Source organism: Protopterus annectens, chromosome 14.part0, assembly GCF_019279795.1.
Source record: "Protopterus annectens isolate FY-2018-M chromosome 14.part0, PAN1.0, whole genome shotgun sequence".
Lineage (NCBI taxonomy): Eukaryota > Metazoa > Chordata > Ceratodontiformes > Protopteridae > Protopterus > Protopterus annectens.
The window spans coordinates 850918155-850936192 of record NC_056748.1 but is presented as its reverse complement, the minus strand read 5'-3'; the positions used below and the strand labels follow the sequence as shown (position 1 = coordinate 850936192).

Sequence of the window (18038 nt, the reverse complement as noted above, 5' to 3'; positions counted from 1 at the left end):
TCAAAGACACAAAGTACAGGGTCTGATTCTAACCTCAGGTAATTGGCTAGGCTTAAAATGGCCCTTCAGGGCAGTTAGCCTAGTATTCTTCTATGAGGCTATGTATATCTTGTCTATGAATCTTGTCCCTCTATCTGACATTGACTGACTTTAACAATTGGATTAGTTTCTGGCGTCATTCCAAGGGGATCCAGTACCCGACAGCCTGGGAAGACATGATCGACAGACCATGATGCTTTGGCAGAAATGGCCAGCATCTGTCTCTCCTGGGCTTCAGGCTTCTGACAAAGACTCTTGCCTCTCCCATATTGCCTTTTTCAGGCAATGCCATGAAGTCGAAACTGCCAACATGAAAATTTTATCTAAATGCAAAATTAGAGGTCATGCTGCTAAATGTTATGTTCATAGGTAGGTAACTAGGCTATCGGCCCTGGGGTCTATACAAGCCCAGCCAAAAAGGTACCCTGGATTTTGCCAGCCAAGAACATTATTTTCCTGTGCCACTGTCGAGCAGAGCCACAGAGGTGATCCCCAGGTGAATTTCCTATTTCCATCCAATCATCAAGATTTTTCTTGAAGAGTGCTAATGAGGAGCTCTGTTTGATATAGATAGGTAGTTTGTTCCAGAGTATAGGAAGTCTCTGGGACAGGAATCTTTCCCTCCAGCATGTTCTGTTTATTGTGGTGACAAGGTTTAGGTTCCTAGAGTGTGTAGCTCAGAGAGATTGGGATTTCTTTAAGTGGAGCATGTCCAACAGCCCTGGGTTTGACATAGCTTTGTATGTTAGGCAGAGATCGCCCCCGAGTAGGCAATATGCGATGGAGTAAAGGAGTCTAAATATGAAACTGCACTCATTGCAAGCATTCTTAACCCTGGAAGATGCTGACATTTATGCAGTCACAGTTCAAAGCTGTGGAGAGCATCCTAGCCATACCAGGTTACTCATCCCATCATACATTCAGACGCCAAACCGTGTGCAGCTAAGCAAAAGTAAGTGGAGTTTCAATATATATTAAAGACATACACACTTCCAGGCTGGTCAAGCAGTATGATGCACAGGAGACACTCCAAGTGCAGTTAATCATTGACAAGACCCCTATTCAAATCATAACTAGCAGCAGGCCCCCAACTTTGACACAAGATGCCCACTCCACCTATCTGGACCTCTTCAACTTTATCAAGATTCAACCCTTTACCCTGATCCTGGACGCCTTTAACTATGCAACCATAGACTGGAAAAAAAACTACTCATGCCAAAACACAAATGCCCAGAGATTCCTTAATTTCGTCAGTGGAAATGCCTTGGACCAGCTAGATGACACCCCCACAAGAGGTGATAATATCTTGGACTTGGTATTAACCAACATGAGTAACCACTGCAGCATCCATACAGTGTCATCCTCCCTGGTATGATCTGATCACAAAGTGGTAATTTTCAAAGTCACCACCCCCCCTGACCCCCACCTTGCTTGGGTCAAACATAAAAACTTCTCCATGGGAACTGGCACAAATGTCAAAACCTACACCAAAGTACTATACAAACATTTATATAGCTGCATGAAATCAGAATATCTGACAGGACAAAATCCTCCTCCCCAAGGAAGAGAAAATCAGTCTGGTGGACATCTGTAATAAATAAACTCTATAATAAAAGGAAAAAGATTGCTGTCCAGGACCAAGAAGGAGCAGGTGCCTAACTGGAAGCAATCTCTCCTTATCCTGAACAAACAAATAAGAGCACTAGTGAAATCCTCCAAAGCAAACTTCAAGTCCAAAGTGGCCACATCTACTAACGACAATCATTCTTCACATATGTCCGCAGTCTCAAAGGAAGCACTCAGATATTCTCAGAATTGGTGGTTGAGGACACCGCATACACAAATGCCATAGATATAGCCAACCTGCTGGCAGACAGGGTCAGTGAAAACTTCACCCCTCTGTCCTCCTTCAGTAAATCAGGACATCCCCAGCACCTGCTCCCCATCCCAGGCTGCATCCTACATGAACTCAGGCAGGAACTTGCAGCACCATTAGGCACACTTTTAAACCAAAACTTGAGTACTGGTGGCTTTGCCCTAGCTGAGTGGAGGACAGCTACAGTCATTGCTCTGCAAAAAGGTGGAGCATCCACTGATCCAGGAAATTATAGACCCATCAGCCTAACTAGCCTGATCTGCAAGGCTATGAAATGGATTATCATAGACCTCATTAACAAGGATATTGGCAACTTCCAAACAGTCAATCCCACACAGTTTGGTTTCATCAAGGGGAGATCATGCCTGTTAAATATGGTTGACTTCTTTGAGACAGGTCACCAAAGCAATGGATGAGGGGAAGACGGTGCACTCCGCCTACCTTACCATGGCCAAAGCCTTTTATACTATTCCCTACTCAGGTATAATAGTTAAATTCTCTTAACTAGGCATCAATCCATATGTTACCAGGTGGGTAGAAAACTGGCTCACTGATAAGAACCCACCTAGTCAAAATAGGGGAAGCCACCTCAAGCAGTAGACCTGTAATGAGCAGAGTACCCCAGGGATTGGTCTTGGGGCCTCTTGTTGTTTGGGATATACTTTTCTGAGGTGTAGGCCAAAACCAGTGGGTTATGGACGACCAGGTTTGCCGATGACTGCAACCTGGATGCCGTCATCAATTCCCTTAGTGATGTGGACATCCTCCAAGAGGGTCTCACCCAAACAAATGACTGGTGCCAGAAACATGGTCTCAAACTGAATGCCAAAAAATTCATCATCACCCCCCTTTGGGGAGAGTGATGTCCTCACAAATTATCACATTAATAACAAGGTCCTAAGCATGCAATCAGTAGTGAGGGACTTGGACACCCAGGTTGATAGCAAACTGACTTCTGACCACCATATTTCCTCCATTTTATGGAAAGCTTTCCACATGGCCCACCTTATTAGGAAGGGTATCTCATCCAGGGACAAGGAGGTATCCCTGTATTCTTCTCTTATAAGAGCGATTATTGATTACAACATCCCTTTTCGCATGTACCTCACAAAACACATGCAGCAGCTGGAGGGACCACAGAGGTTCCTCACCAGGAGAGTCCAGGGTCTCAAACATCTACCCTACACAGACAGGCTAAAAGCCCTGTCCCTCTACTCAGTCTCATACAGACTCCTCAGAGGTGACCTCTGTCTGGCATGCAAAGCAATCTTAGACCCTGCCTTGATGGGACTGCTGCATCCGCTAGTCAAACTCCACTCAAGTGACCCACACACATGACCTCAACCTGGTCTGTGATATCAATAGGACTTGCTGACAGGACAGATTTGTGTCCCAGAGACTCCCCCTTCTGTGGAACAGATCCCTCTCCACATCAAGCAGAGTACCTCATTAACCCTTTTTAAGCACAACCTGGATAACCAGATGGGGAGCAGATAATACACCCTGGGATTTCACCTGTATCCCTGCTGGACAGGGGCATCGGGTGCTGACTTGTCAGAACATGGGCTAATTTTTTGGCTAGGGTTTTAAGGGCCTCAGGGCCAATAGTCTAGTAACTTCCTATGATTTTATGCAAATGCACCAAAATATCTAGCTGTTATACTCAAAAAGTAGTAGTTGACCACCATCCTTTACCTCACTGTAACTGATGTCAGTTCTCTTGAAACGGTATTTATTTTACAGTGTCCTGCAAATGTCATTTTATATATATATATATATATATATATATATATATATATATATATATATATATATATAGCCTTTGTAAAGTCTACTTATGTACTGAACTGCCATATTGCTCAGGCTTGGCCATACTGTTTTTGTCATTTTTTTCTTTGTTGCAATATAGTTTTCTATTTGTCATCATGGCCTGAAACCTGGTTGAAAAGAGACCCTGGATCAGGCCACTTACCCATTTAACAAAATCAAATAAGTAAATAAGAGCAAACAATGATGTTCAGCATTTGCCTTGATTTTATGTACAAGCTGTATAACATAAGAAGATACTTTCTGCAGTATGATAATGTCACTTAATTACCATATAAATTGCTAGCATGCACAGGGACATTAGCCGAGTGAAAACTAACATGTAAATGATCCCCGCCCCGGCTAACAAAGTAAAATAAGAGGAAGTGTAGTATATCTAGGCTAGTGCTATTGTACTTCAGCATTTGGCAATCTGTCTGCTCATGGCCGAGCCATCATTACATGTGACCAGTACATTAGTGAATACTTTAAACCACACTCTTACTCGATTATAACTTACTGAATAATACGCTGTATAGACATAGTAGCAGAGATGTAGCAGTTACTTCCTTATTTCTTCAAGACTACATGTTTAAATTCTTGGACTCTTGCCTTTTATGTATAGCTTCTGGTATGGATCTTGCAGTGTTTCTGCTACTCTTCCCTGAAGCACTTGTATCTGGTCCAAGCCCTTAGAAAGGTGAAGTATTCAGAACTGAAATATAAACCACTGCCTGCTGGGTGTTAATAACTGTCAGTACAAAAGAATGGTAACTTCTTATTTCTTACTGATAACATCTTTGCCTATATCTATCTGTAGCAATCTATACACTTGTATGTATATGTGTGTGTGCATATTTTATACAAGTTGTATATTTAGTATTGTGTCTAGCTCATCTGTATCTATTCTGTATACCTGTACATTGACTACATAATGACTGAAGTTATGTACATCTCATTTTTGCAGGGCTGTCTAATGAGATTAAGTAACAGTAGGAATTTCACTCCTTCCCTACTGTTGTCTGATCTCAGAGTTTGCATATATAAGTGGGGGTGTGGGGAATGCAAGGGGGCTCATCTCTCTGCAAGAAATGTGGAAGAGGGAGAATTTGAGTTTCTTTGGAAGTTACTTATTTACATGATCAAAGCCACAGATAATCCAGTGTTGTCAGATGTGTCCTGATCTACTGAATGGAATACGGGTTGAATGCAATTGGTCAAAAGGTGCAGGTAATGTTTGCAACTTGGGAAGGATGTTGCCAAGTGTTGAAGATACCAGCTGCTTTTGTGTATACAAGGATAGATCTTGATCTTAGAGTTAGTATTTATTAGGAAGTGTCAAGGGAGTATAGGGGGCTTACTGCCAAGTAAAAAAATCACTTGCATTTGGAATTTTTAGTAGTCTTTTGTGTTTTGTGTGTGTGTTTTGATCTAATGTGTTCTGTTGTGTGAATGCATGTGAATGTCAGATGGAATGAGTTAGCATTCAGTGTTGTTTGATTATTTAAGTATTGACCAAGGTGTCTTTAAATATAGTATCACAGACTGATATAGATTTATCTAAAGGGACTTGGAAAGGCTGCATTGCTGCAGTGTCATTTTACTTGCTTACATTTTAGGCCATCTGAATTTTTTCTCATTTGTTAATGCTGCCTCTTTCCTTCTTACTAGGTTTTCTTAAGAGCTTTGTTACCAAAATGTATCAATATCTATAACATATAGGCTATCATGTCATAAAGGAGAGCTGCAACCACAGAGTGAAAAACATGCTTATTTCATCATGTCTTGATGTTTCCATATACTCCATATACTTTTTTTAATATTTTTAAATGCAATTCCAGAGTCTGCCCACAGAATCCGGCATCTTGATTTTTTAGTCTACCTCTTGGTATCCCACAATGCGGTGTTTGTCTTTAAAATATTGCATCATAGCCCTTAAGCTCCTGTCAATGCATTGACTTTACATGTGTTTTTACATATACCCTGCTTTATTTTAATCAATCAGGTTTAATTACTATTTCTTGCTTTTCAATTACTACTTAAAAAGACAAACGGGTATAATCACATATAACGGTATTCTTAGGGCATGTTGCTTCTTTTTAAAGTGGCCAATTTAAATTCTTTTGTAATGCCTGAGTTGTAGTCCTTAAACTCATCTCCCATCCCCTAAACACCTCCCCTTAGTATCTGTCAAAGTGGCAAAGGTAATTTGAGCTGTTTGCTGCTGTGATTGATAATGTACAGTAGGAGACAAAGTTCATGTACTGTTGCCTTGCACTATCCACCTACTTACAGTGGGACACTTATTTTTGCTGCACCACTGCCTCTTTCTGTCCTCAGATTTTGATCCTTACTACCTACTAATTGGTAATATATTGTTTGGCAAACCTTCTAACTTAATTTTTCAGGGATTTCTGAGAAAGCAAAATTCTTAAATAATTGTGTCACAATGACTCAAGCCTCATTGTCAGTTAGAAGGTTTTTTCCTCCCACTCCTGTGAAAGGAAATTTCTGCCTTCTTCCAATATTCAGAAACCCTATCCCCATGCCATAACTCATTAAAACCATTAGTGTTTATTTAGAGAATGAAAAAAGTGGCTGATTACCTCCTTAAGCCATTGAAAGGTTATATGGGACCTGGAGTATATCCTGGAACTCAAGGTGCAGAAGATATAGAAGCACATCATGAATGGGCTCATAGTAAGATACACAAATACACCATCACACACTAACACACACAGAAGCAAACGCACATACAGCATCACTGTCTCTGTCTCTCACACACACACACACACACACACACACACACACACACACACACACACACACACACACACACACACACACACACACAAAACATCACTCTCTCTCACACACACACAGCATCACTCTCACACACACACATGCACACACACCCACACAAATGCACATAAAACATCACTCTCTCTCTCTCTCACACACACACACACACACACACACACACACACACACACACACACACACACACAGCATCACTCTCTCACACATGCACGCACACACATACACACACGTACACAAAACATCACTCTCCCTCACACATGCATGCACGTGCACACACGTACAAAAAACATCACTTTCCCTCACACATGCATGCACACACACACACACACACACACACACACACACACACACGTACACAAAGCATCACTCTCCCTCACACATACATACACACACACACACACACACACAAAGCATCACTCTCCCTCACACATGCACGCACACACGTACACAAAGCATCACCACACACACACACACAAAGCATCACTCACACACACACATGCACGTACACACACACACACACACACACACAGCATCACTCTCCCTCACACACACACACGTACACAGCATCACTCTCCCTCACACACACACAAATCTATACAAAGCATCACACACACACGCGAATACCAATTTGTCTACGTCACATCTTTGGAATGCGAGAGAAAACCAAGTGTTCCTGCTGAAAAACCACATGGACACAGGGAAAAAGTGCAGTCACTGTGCAGAAGACACCACAGCCAAGAACCAAACAGGTGAACCGAGTGCTGTGTGGCAGTAACATTAACTGTTGCACCACTGGAACATCATAAGTACATAGTGCAAGGGGAAAATAAGTTAGGCCAGAAAACCAAATTTTGCTCTGAGGTTCATGTTAATTCTGAAGACCTTATTTTGAAATATCACTGTTAACTTTTAGTTTGCATTTTTATCATGTTTTGCTAGTCCCATTTTTCCATAATTTTACCTTACCTTAATTTGACAGGAGCCATCATGCTTTTGTAGTTTTCATCTGTGAAACACATATCTAGCTTTATTTTCCTTCGATTCCCACCATCTGTGTATCTGATAAATGTTGCATCATCTTTCCCTGTTCTCGGAGTAGATTTGTATGGCTGTTTTAGCTGCAGGCCATTAATGTCTTCCTACCACTATCTTCCATTTTGTTCTTGGCAGCACCTGCCTAAGGGAAGAAAGTGATGACTTGCTGTATTTTTTATGACTTCCTGTATTTTTGCAAGAATATGATTAGTGTGAACCTTGTAGAATTGTTAACACATTTTACAAAGTGATTATCTATGCACTTATTAAATCCTGTTCAGTTTCACACACATAGAATAGATATCTAAAATGTGATAATAACTGTTAACGTCTCTTGTGGCCATTTATTTTCTTTGTTGACTGCAGCTAATAGCAGTGGTACTATAACAGCCTGCTAAGTAGCACACCTATATTGAGGTGAGGTGGTGTCATATTTTCAGATATTTAGCTGTCAGGTGAGCCAGTGTACATTATTATTAATACTGACAGAAGAATAAAAAAGTATTATTGGCCATGTTTCACCTAAATTTGCTAATTCTCAATATATGTCGTGACCTTGGTCATGACTGAAAAGGTTTCAGGACCAGACAGACCTCTTACCCACTCAGTAAATGAAATAAATTATCTGATATGAAATATAAATACTTATATACCTGTATTTTTGTACTTGTTCTATGTGGGATCTTTAAATCCCACCCCAGACCCCCTGAAATTGGGTCATAGACACCAAGACTACAGGTAACAAATTTCAAAAGAGAAAATAAACAACAAAAAATAAGGACAATTAAGTGAGAGCATTCTCTTTATATTTTTTTTCCAGAAACCCATGGAACATAGCTGAAGATGTAAAAATGAAACAGACGAGCTGTCACAGATGGTGTCTGAGAACATCTGGTATACTAAAGTTCACATTTCAATATCCAGACACAACTTAGATTGCTGTCAAACACACACACACTGAAAAAAACATTTGGGATGGTTACAGTGTCTGCCATGCTGTACAGTATGACAACATCCAAGTATAGTGGTTGCTCATTTAGGAGTATCAGAGTTCTACCACATGAAATCAAATCACCAGTACAAGACCATGAACAGTATGATGAAGATGGCACTGAAGAAGAAATTTGAAAGGAACATCATCAGTGCAGAGGAGGATGACATGCTCATTATGCCCAGATACAAATGGCACTTTCTTGTAGAAACCTAAATACTATGACATGCCACGTGTGTACACAGAACAACATGATGAGATGCGATATACATAGGTATGTTGATAACTACATGCCCTGACTACCTGTGACATTAGCTGTTACCATCATGTAAATGATCAGAGATAAATTATTTAGTTTAGAGCTATAATTTGGACACCACAGAGATTGCACCCATCCAGGCTGTACCATCAGGCATGTGTTGCACTGCTCATAAATGGCATTCACATTTTTGAGGGCTTAATTTCTCCACGTCTTTTGTGTTTCTTATACTGTGATGGAATGGAGCTCATCCCTAAGTCAAAGTATGATTAAAGTTGAAGAAATTAGTATTGTTTAAGTCAAAGTATGATTAAAGCTTGTAAAATTACCATTATTGCAGTCTTTGATATTAGCCAAAAGTGCACTTTGCTAAACCTACAATGTGCCCAGAAATTACTCCTACAATTCATACACAATTACATGCATCAGTAACATGTCTAAATAAGACTATTTTTTTTATGAATTACTCTATTGGCACGGTCTGGGTATCCTGTTTCTACATTGCCCTCGTTTCTGCCTGCAAATTCTGGTATTTCATAACTTTGTATCTCTCTAAACATAAGACACTATAATCACTGGGTGTATCAATTTCAATGATCAGTGCTGCTTTTGTCTTCTTTTTGTGGACTACTATATCTGGTTTTCTCACATCTGTATTTTGAAATGGTAAAGGGTAATCATTCTGTATAATGCTTTGTGGCTCATGTTTCCAATGCTTCTCAGCTATTCCAATATTGTGATGTTAGCACAATCCCCAATGCAACAGTCTTGCCACATTATTATGGCTTTTGTATACAGGCCCTCTGTCATTATTGTATCACACCCATCAACAAAATGTGCAACTGTTTCCAGTTCTCTTTTACAGAACCTGTATTTGCCTTTCTCTCACATGTGCAATACATTTTGTAAAACAATGTGTATGTAGTCCACTATCATGGCCTGTCAATATTAACGTTTCATCTTTTGGTATAAATTCACCTCTCCTTAACCATTCCTGTTTCAAATCTTGATTGACACAAGGTTGTTCCCAGAATTTTCTAAAGTTTCAACTGTATTTATGCTTTTCCCACATTCCCTGCCAATTCAATTCACCTCTCCTTAACCATTCCTGTTTCAAATCTTGACTGACACAAGGTTGTTCCTGGACTTTTCTGAAGTTTCAAATATATTTATGCTTTTCCCACATTTCTTGCCTTCTCATCTGACCCTTCTCCTTATATTCTTTCTTTTGTTTTTTTTGCCTCATTCAGTTACTGCCTGATTTTTGTCTGCTTTTGGTTTGGTTTCCATTCCCACTTTCCTGTGCCTATGCTTCTGTAAAACTAAGCATGGAAATCATCATAGATTTATTCTCTATGTGTTTTAAAATGTTCACTATGTTTGGATTGGGTGAGGTCAGCACATATGTATGCAGTTCCATGATTGCAGATCTATACATGTAAATAATTTCAAGGAGACCCATTCCTCCTTCAGAACAAGGAATATATAATCTTGGTATATAATGAATTTTATGGTTTACCTTGAAAACAACGAACACGAACATGTCGAACGTTCGGAAAAGCGTGAAATGATGCCGCGGGATGAAGCGTCGGCTATTCTGAATGGCAGTTGACATGTTGAAGTCCGATGCCAACCAACCACATGCTGGACTTGCCCCCCCCCCCCCCTTGGGACCCATGGTAGCACTTGTTCCTGGGTCCAGAGCGGTAGGGAATTCCAGTGCATTTCAGTGCTGTATGTGTTATGAAGTTAAGTTCGATATTATGTGTTCGTGGGGTTGTATGTCACTGTTGAGTGTGTACTTTTTAGTGTTCGACAATGCGTTGGTCATTCATACATCGCACGACTATTTATAGGTAAACTGAATTTTATTTATCATTGATAAGCGTAAAGCATTTTCCTCGTTTTCCTGTCCATCAGATCCAATATCTTTTGGGTCCAATCACCCCAAAACTGTAAGCTACAACAGGAAGAGCAAATTGGTTTATAGCTTGGACATCATCCCTAGATGTCAGGGCTGTTTTCAGTAGTAATTTTAGCTTTCTAAAATATTCCTTACTGAGTATTGTTCGCATTTGTTCATGCTTTATTGTCAATCCTTCATCCGTTCCCAAATATTTATACACCCCCTCCTGCTCAAGTTTCTTTATATCACATTCCTGATCCAGACTGATATCTTGCTGGTGCTGCAGCTTTCCTGCTTTAAATGTTGCTTTTGTGCATTTATCAAGATCAAATTACATTCTTGTATCATCTGAGAATGTTTTAACCACTTCCATTTCTGCTGTGAGCTCATCTGATGAACTATACAGTTTTAAATCATCCACAGTCCTGTACATTTGAACTTCTTACTATTTTTTTCCTCTACCCAGTCAGCATCTTTGTTATGTTCCGCAGGGTATTCATAGATATTTCTCCTTTTTTGGTGGAGTTTCTATTATTTTTGCTTTGTTTTCCATTTCTCTATAAAATCTTTTTGGGTCATCAATGCTGCGGTAGCATTGTCGCCTCATAGCAAGACGTTGTCCCGTTCGATTCTCAGCTAAAGCGTTTTCTGTGTGGAGGCATATGTGAATGGGGCGTGCCTTCGTTGAAGGCTGTGCATCAGGGCTGGTAACCCGGTACGTAAAATTCCACTACCAATCATTAGCGGACCGGAGTTTCGCTGTGGCGACCCCTAACCGGGAAAAGCTGAAAGACACGAACAAATGAGTTACTTATTTTGTACTTTTTCCTTATATTTATCTGCATATCTTCTAGGTTTTTCTGACTGTGCTGCTATCTTTAGTTTATTATTTACAATAATGTATGATACCTTTTGGTCTGTTCCAATACTGCGCGTTGCTTTTTTCATGTCTATCATTCTATGTGTTTTTGTTGATCTGTTCCCTCTTCTATACTCTTCTAACAGTGAGACTTCTTGTCTTAATTGCTTTATAGTTTTCTCCGTTTGATACTTATATGATGGCATTTGATTTCTTCCCTTCCTTTCCCTTATTGCTCTATAATTTTGTGGTAAAACTTTATCAGTTATATTTTAGCTGCACAGTAATGTAGCCTATTTACTTCTGTTATATCACATGAACTACTGTTAATAGTTGTGATTACTGAATTCATTTGTTTTACTGGACTTCTAGTATTTTGGGTCTACTGACTTTCTGCAATCTACTTCTTTCATCAGTCTAATATGTCTATCCATCTCTATTAAATCAAGCAACTCTTCCCTTAGATCATTTTCTTCTAAAGTGAGGGCACATTCTTTATGCTGTGTTTCCTGTGGGCATTCTACAGAATGTAAAAATCAATGTGCTGCAAATCACATCCCTTAAGGCGAAATAACATACCTAACACACTAGTAATAGGTGACTCAGGCACACTGATGTCCCACTCACTAGGCTGGACAAGGAGAAGGTTACTGTTAGCTGCCTGCCGGGAGCCAGAATCTGCTACATAACACAAGCACTCAGGTCACTCCAGAACAAGTACAAATATGACTCTGTCACTGTTCATGTTGGTGTGAATGACCCGAGACATACCTCCCTGGACTACATGAAGAGAGACATGGAAGAGCTCTCTGATCATGTAGCCCAGGCGGGTATGACCCTGACCCGGAGTAGCATCCTGCCCTCACCAAGAATGATACCTCAGTATAAAAGAAACAATTATCAATTTCAACAATTGGCTAAGGTTCTGGTGTCATTCAAAGGGGTCCAGTGTCTGTCAGCCTGGGACGACATGCTCGACAAGCCTCGTTGCTTCACAAGAGACGGCTTGCACTTGTCACCCCTAGGCTTTCAAATACTGGCCAAGGCTCTTGCTGCCCCGATAGTGCCTTTTTTAAGTAAGACTCAAAAGTCAAACCCACCTCCATAAATAGCACAAATAAAAAAAATGAGGGTTATGCTACTCAACGCCAGGAGTTTAAATCTCAAAATGCACGTGCTTGAATCACTCCTCAGTATGGAGAACGTCGACATCTGTGCAGGAACTGAAACCTGGTTCAAGGCTGCAGAGAGCACTCCAGCACTACCGGGCTACAACTCATACCACACATTTCGGAAACAGAACACAGACTGAAACATAAAAGTAGGGGGTGTATCCATATTCATTAAGGATACCTACACCTCCAGGTTAGTGGCATAGCATGATACCTCTGAGATCATCCATGTGTAACTAACATCGGGCATATCTGCAATGCAAATTGTGGCCTGCTACAGATCACCCTCCATGACCCAGGACCACCACTCTGCCTTTCTGGAGACACTGGAAAACATGAAGTTTCTACCGAACACCCTGATATTGGGCGATTTCAATTAACCTACCATTAGCTGGGAAAACTACTTGAGTACAAACTCCCAGGCTCAGCGCTTCCTGGAATTTATCAACTCAAATGCCCTGGATCAGCTGGTAAACTCCCCTACCAGAGGTGAAAACATATTGGACCTGGTCATCACCAACATGGGCGACAGGTGTTCCGCACCAGAGTTCAACCTGTCACTGGTTAGATCAGACCATAAACTAATCACTTTGGATGTCCACACCCCACCCCCACCCCCAACCAAGGAAACCACAGTGAAAAACTTTTCTAAAGCAAACTTCACCTTACTTAAGACAGAGGTGGTAAGTTTCACAGCCCCCACTCTAAAGGATAACACTGTCCAAGATGGAGAATCCTTTACAAATGCACTCTATGAGCACCTACAAGGATGCACAGATCATGCCATCCCTAGCAAAACCAAGACTCACTCCCCTAAGAGAAGGAAACCAGTCTGGTGGACCCCTGCCATAAACAGGTTATACAATAAAAGGAGCAAACTAGTTCAGAAAAAAAGCAAATCCCAAGAAGGAAAGACATCCCTGATCAGTATCAGTAAGAAACTAAGGTCCCTCATAAAATCATCCAAGGCTAACTTCAAAAGAAAAATAGCCAAGGATTCGAAAGATAACCACAAAGCCTTCTTTAGCTATGTCAAGAATCTAAGTGGCAATTCACAGATATGCTCTGAGCTAGTGCAAAATAGCACAAAATATACTGAACCTACGGATATTGCCAACATCCTGGCAGATAGATTCAGTGCAACCTTCACCTCCCTCTCACCTCCAAAAAGGCCCACAACAATATTGTAAAAGTGTAGTATCCCAGAAATCACAGACACACAGGTGAAAACAGCCCTTTCAAAAGCCAAAAACACAGTATCAATGGGGCCAGATGGTGTCCCAGGATGCATCATGCATGAACTACAGAACAAACTAACCCCCCACCTAAACATGCTGTTCAACCTCAGCTTCTCCACAGGCTACATGCCCATAGAATAGCGCACAGCAAAGGTTATTCCGCCCCACAAAGGAGGGGCCACAACTGACCCTAGTAACTATCGCCCCATAAGCCTGACTATCCTGGTCTGCAAGGCTATGGAGCGCATCACCATGGAACTCATTAACAAAGACATTGGGAACCTCCAAACACTTGACCCGACCCAGTTCGGCTTTGTTAAGGACAGATCATGCCTACTAAACCTGGTTGACTTCTTTGAGACAGTCACCAAGGCCATAGATGAGGGAAAGGTGGTTCACACAGCCTACCTTGACCTCGCCAAGGCGTTCGACACCATTCCTCACTCGAGTATTATAGAAAAACTCACCAGCCTGAACATAAACCCATACATCACAAGATGGGTTGCCAACTGGCTTACAGACAGAATTCACATGGTAAGAATAGTAGGCTCCAGGTCCGACTCTAAACCAGTCATAAGTGGTGTCCCGCAAGGCTCGGTCCTGGGACCCCTACTGTTCGGCATATACTTCTCAGAAGTACAGGCAAACACAGGAAAACTATGGCTAACCAAGTTCGCTGATAACTGCAAACTGTGATCCATAATTGACTCTCTGGCTGACACGGACATCCTCCAAAAAGGCCTTACTGAGACAGACACCTGGTGTCAAAGTCATGGCCTCAAGCTAAATGCCAAAAAATGCATAGTCATCCCATTTGGGAAAAACAAAACACCCACGAATTACCACATGGCAGCCCCCCTTAATATAGAAGAAGTAATAAGAGATCTGGGGACCCAGGTAGATAGTAATCTCTCCTTTGACAATCATATTGCCAAAGTAGTTAGGAAATCCTTATATGTGGCCCATCTAAAAGGGTTCGCATCTAGAAATAAAGAGGTTATAGTGCCCCCCTACTCGTCACTAATCAGACCCATCATAGAGTACAATGCCTCATTTGGGATGTACCTCACAAGACACTTCCAACAGCTGGAAAGACCACAAAAGTACCTCACCAAGAGGATTACTGGCCTCAAACATATGTCCTATGCAGCCCGACTAAAAAAACTCCGGCTGTACTCAGTGGCATATCGCTTACTCAGAGGTGATCTCTGCCTGACTTACAAAGCCATGTCCAACTCAGAATTGATGGACATGCTCCAGCTAAAGAAATCCAAGTCACTGCGAGCCATGTGCTCTAGTGACCTAAACCTCGCCACAATAAATAGAACACGCTGGAGGGATAGATTTGTGTCACAGAGACTCCCCATGCTTTGGAACAAAATTCCTAACTACATTAGGCAGAGCCCCTCACTAACACTCTTCAAGAGAAACCTTGACGAGTGGATGGGTAACAGAAAATACACCCCTGGGATCACTTCATTGGCTCTGCTTGACAGAAGCTCAGTTAATTAATCAATGGGGCAGCGAAAGCTGACACACTCTGGCTAGGCTTACAAATGCCCTCGGGCAGACAGCCTAGTACCTACCTATGAACCTATTTTCTATGCCATGTAGATGGAGAAATTCTGAGGTCATGGATAAATCCAGTATGTCTCTGATCAAAGACAGGCTCAAGTGTGATGCTGACAGGGGAAGATGACCTCACTGCAGTAGTGAAATTCTTGTTGTATTCTAAAATATCATAACTGTATATTTGCATATCGATATTGTCAAAGACTTAATGCATCAAAGTTCCCTTTGATGCAAATGCTGTGTTATTTTCTGTGGTCATAGAAATTTGGAGCACAAGTAAAATGTGAGTTTTATGTTTTTTACACGTTTCCTTTTGGAGGTTGTGCAACTGGGGAAGAAGGTGAACCCTCCCTTGAAAAAAAATATATTTTTTATTGTTTTATGCTGTTCTGTACAATGATGTTTTACTCAAATATTCTTCCAGTCAGGTTTTTTAACTAACTAGTGATTATATTGCTTTCAGTATATTACAAATATTTAAATATCTTTATTGGATCACAATTTAAACAATGTCAACATAGGTATGCAAAGAGAGTGCAGTGACATTGTTCATTACTTTCATACAGAATACAATACATTTTCTTTTCAACAATTATTATTCACTCAAACATTACATAATTTGTTGAAGTCCTGCCTTCCTTTAAACCTTACTCCTCTTTCTGAACTTTATTTTTATGCATTATTATCCCCAAAAATCCATTTGTTTCTGTGACGTTTATTTCCCTTTCTAACGAACCCAACTCCAGTTATTTTATCTCCTTTACAATATTTAGTACATTGTTTACAGTTGGTTTTAGATTTTGATTTCAGTTTTCTACCAATTGCTCTTTTGGCAACCAATAGCATTAAACTTAGTGAGGCCTTACTATGAGATCCTGTCTCCAAACCCAAAATAATCATTTCCTGAGTCATAACCATTGTCTCCCCAAATAGTTCTGTCAAAGTACTCTATATATTTGTTTAAATCTGCCAGGTTATTATACTCGCAAAATCACATTCCCAATTACCTCTCTCTTTTTCATCACACCTTCAGAATTTACTATCTACCTAAGGAAAAAATCTCCGACGTCTGCTGGGGTATAAAAATATCTATGCAAACCATTCCAAACAGAAATCTTCAACTTTCTGGACTTTGTTTAATACTTGGAAGCCATACTGATGCCCTCCCATTACTCCTTTGTAAATTGAATTTCCAATTTCTCTTCCCAATCTTTTCTAACCTCTTCCTATTGATTCTTGATTCTTATATTTACTATGCAATCATTTATGTATACTATTAAATAATCTTTTTAACAGCAAATTATGTTGTAGACTCAATTATAAGTTTCACTGCAGCTGTTTTTCACTTAGCACCCCCCTACCCATTTCTCTTTGCTTGCACTCTGATATGAAACCCCTGGTTGGGAAAGCAATTAAATGCAGATTTCTTGGTTAGCTAAATGGAGTTTCTAACCTGCAGTCCAAACTTCTACTTGGCATTAACCCTCTCTATTACCTTTCCCTCATTAGTCATTCCAGTCTGTTGTCTTTCCATTTCTAGTTTCTTACTCCCAATACCTTGGTTTATTTGCCAATTTTCTCCTGTAAATTTCACTCTTCTTGCAAATATTCAGTTATCTTTACTAGCAAAATCTCCTTTCTCCATTTCCATGTTGGCTAAGTTCTTGGAATGTTCTGTGCTTGTGTATGAATATAATATTCTAAAGGATTGCTATTATTCTCTCTAAAAAAACTGCATCCAAAATCCTACTTTCTAATTTCTCAAACTCCCCCATTTCATCATCAACATGCTTCACTGCTTTGATTTATAACCTTCTGCTTGCGTCATGTTTATGGGCTTTAGTTGCTTTGCCTGAAATGTAAACTTTCAAATCAGGTAACTCTAAACCACCTTGCTCTATGGGGAGAATCAACTTACTCCACTTTACCCTTGTTCTTTTAATGCCCGAATAAATCCCTTCAACTCTTAACTGTGATTCTTTTCATCATCTAGGAGAAACAGAATGTTTAATAGAAAATCCACTCTCTTTACCTATCACTATTAGAAGATGGCCACTTTTTCATTCTCAGTCATCACAGAAACTGGTTAACTTCTCATTCCCTCTCAAATCAGAAAGATGGCCAACTTTTCACCTCTCTAAGCACAGACAACTGTTTCCATCGTCTTTAGCACACAAATCTGGCTATTTCTACTTCCACATTCCCCTTGCCACAGAAAGCTGGCTAACTCTCCATTCCTCGCTGGTTAACTACTCATTTCTCAGCCAGATAAAGCTTGCTATTTGCCTGTCCCTTGCATCATGGGAATCTGAAATGTTTTCTTCTCCCTTCATCATAGAAGACTCTCCCCCTTTACATATATCTCAGCAGAGAATGTTGACCTATTTCCCACAACCCTTAACATAGAAAGCTGGTAACTTCCAACCCCTTAGGCGAGAAGGTTGGAAAGCTACATATATCTTTCA

The 18038-nt window shown here is 40.5% G+C and overlaps 1 long non-coding RNA gene across 1 annotated transcript in view; it reads right to left on the bottom strand.

The window, feature by feature from the left end:
• Positions 1-18038, bottom strand: part of LOC122789294 — a 54151-nt gene that overhangs the window by 16336 nt on the left and 19777 nt on the right. The window contains exon 2 of the long non-coding RNA XR_006362801.1: positions 7508-7718. This is a non-coding gene — a long non-coding RNA (uncharacterized LOC122789294). The remainder of the gene's footprint in view (positions 1-7507; positions 7719-18038) is intronic.